The sequence below is a fragment of the Grammomys surdaster genome, unplaced genomic scaffold (assembly GCF_004785775.1).
Source record: "Grammomys surdaster isolate TR1022 unplaced genomic scaffold, NIH_TR_1.0 65, whole genome shotgun sequence".
Lineage (NCBI taxonomy): Eukaryota > Metazoa > Chordata > Mammalia > Rodentia > Muridae > Grammomys > Grammomys surdaster.
Window position 1 is genome coordinate 6,086,060 of NW_021604567.1, and position 2,959 is coordinate 6,089,018.

General features: G+C 42.1%; 1 pseudogene; it reads left to right on the top strand.

The window, feature by feature from the left end:
• The first annotated feature begins 798 nt into the window (after positions 1-798).
• On the top strand, positions 799-1,707 carry LOC114624500 (annotated as a pseudogene).
• Positions 1,708-2,959: the final 1,252 nt, after the last annotated feature.

Here is a 2,959-nt window from a genome sequence, read left to right on the forward strand (position 1 = left end):
TTCATGCATATATATATATATGCATGAAATAACAGTTAGTGTTGGGGTGTGAGAGTGAACCTAGTTGTAGAAGAAATGGGTTGGAGAGCAAGATGGCTTGGTCTCCTGCTCCTGCTCTAGGAATCCTGAATAGGCAGCATATCTAACATGGCTCCTAGCAACAGGTGAGACAGAACAAGGGACCAGAGCCCAGGACAATGGCCACTTCAACTATCTTCAGAGAAACTCCTCTGGGTGATCAAACCCCTCCCCTACAGAGTCACAGGCAAGCAAATTAGATTCAGCAGGACAGTGTGTATAATCTCCCTTGGCCCTTGATATGGTAATTGCACTCTTACTGATTGAAAAGTTGTATAGAAGATTTTGTACTGAACAGTATAAGTTAGATTTCCACACTGATGCTTATCTCTGGGACCTGAACTTTCTCCCAATTTCTCTGTTCCTGTTCTGAGAGCTGGTGCCAGAACAAGGAATCCATGCATTTGCAAATAGGTAAGTGGACCTCTGGGAATATTATGGGTAACTCCAGATCACAACGTAGGGATAATCAGCTGATAGTACTGAAAGGAATATTAGAGAGTTGGGATGTTAGATTTTCTCCAAGACAATTGTATAAATTCTATGTGAAAGTCTTGGACCTTTGTCCTTGGCTTCTTTCTATCTGGACAAATACAGGAAGAGAGCACATGGAACAAGTGTCTAGGACTGCCAGCGTAAGGAATATGAAAACTCCCTGCTACCCAATTATCACATCACTATTGATGTTGACAAGACTCTGCATTGCTGCATGTCCCTGTAATGTCAGGGGAAACCATTGCTCAGCATTTCTGCTGTGAGTCAGGTAACCGGTTCGCTGTATCACAAAAGATTGTGGCCGGGCAGCTAAGGTTAACTGAGCATCTAGAACTCAGGGCTGAGGTCACCTCAGGCTAGATCCGGCAGGCAGTGGCCGGGCATGTACAAGCAACTCAAGGACAACTGGAATCGGAAGAGCCTGAATTGTAGTAAATGTGGAGAAGAGCTAGACCTCCTGAAATTTGTTCTACTGAAGCTCAATTTCCTGCCAACCACAGGGACCAAACTGACCAGACAGCAGTTTGTTTTGGCCCTTAACACTCCTAAGATCAGGGCCTAGTGGAGCATCCTATGCAAGGACATCTCCTTCCAACACTATTTGGCCAGGATCAAATGCTACTACTTCGATTATAAGGAGCAGCTTCCGAGTCAGCCTACATGCACGAGGTCCTGGTCCTCAACCTTTGTCTCAGAACCTGATGTCTGAGTTCCACAGAGAATAAAAACGACTGACTGCTAAGGACATCTAGACCAATGTTAACATCAAGCACCCTGTGTGCCTCGAGCAATACCTTATGGAGGGTATCTACAATGAGGTGTTCTTGGACAAGAAAGACATCCTAGCTGAATGCTATACCTTCTTCATTGACATCCTGCTGGATACTATCAGGGAAGAAATCACAGAAAGCATTGAAAAGGCCCATGAGAAAATCCTTTTGGCTGAGGCTACTTGGATTCTCCTTTTCAACACTCCCAACAAGATGACAGATTATTTATTCCAAGAAAGGAGCTGGTGTGCTGGATCCTAACCACTATTACAGTTTTGATAGCCGTTTGCAGAAGCCAGAAGACACCACCATTCCCTCCACTGAGCTGGCCAAACAGGTCATCGAGTATGCCCAGACAAATTAATAACTAAAAAGGCTATGAGTTTGAATGGGAGTGAGAAGGGCTCTATGTAATGGTTTGGATGAAGGAAAGAGAGGAGAGAAATTTCACAATTACATTATAATCTCTATAAAATAATCTGGGCTGATGTATACATGTTTTTATGACTCTTAAACTGAGTATTCCTCCAAAACTGGCATAACATGAATGACACTGAAGTCTGTTTCTGTCTCTAGCAGTCATCTTTACTTTCGGATCATGGCTGCTGGAACTTCTTAGTTTCTGGATGGTTGAGCACACTGAATTGAATTGTGTGGGCTAGGCCTAAGGATCGTTAGAACAAATAAGGAAATGCTCTACATTAAAATTTTCACATGGTTGCATTATTTCCACCTGATTAGCTTCTTTACTTTATGATCGGCTTTATATCTCGTTCTTCTTCTACAATCATATTGGGTGACAGACCTAAATGTTGATTTTATTTCCTCAGATGAAGTGATGAAGTAAGAGCTGAACTCATGTGCAAATACAAGGTTTGGGTAACTCTACTGCATAACCCGTCTCTGTAGAACTGTCCCAGTAAAATTCCCCTACACACATAGCACCCACCACACACCATGCACAGATCCTTTTTTCTCTCTCACTGCTCTTCAGTAGCCTCTCTTTCCTGTGCTGTTCTCATACGAGACGAGTATATCCTATCTCTGACTCATTCTGTCAAATCTTTCTGACTTACCATTTTGTCTGCCACTCTAATCTAACCCTCCCTGGAATTCACCTAGACCTACATAAAACGGGGCCTGCAAGCCCCTCTAAGGGTCTTCATTTTGTTATGGAGTATCCCAGCATGCTGGTAATTTCTACAGAATAAACACTGTTCGACTTTGGATACTTTTTGAGTCTAGGGTGTTATTCTTCAGGGATTCACTAACCTTACCTTCTCAATAAGGATTAAAGGTATATAGTAAGGGTGTGTTTGTATTCCAGCCAGATCGTCATGCCTTAGCTTTTCTCAATGATGTAGCTTAAAAAAAATCATGCAAAACCTTTCTTCTCTGAGTTGTTTTTGGTCATGGTCTTTAGCACAGCGTTAGGTAGTAAACTAGGACATATGCTATGTTCAAGCAGACTAGATCATAGATGAATGCTAAGCCTTAATTAAAAATTTCCCGTTATCCAGGGAACATCTATTCTGTTACAAGTAAGAGTCTTTGAGACAGACTATTAGCATAGACAATGATTAATATGACACTATAAATGATTTAGCAGATGGCAA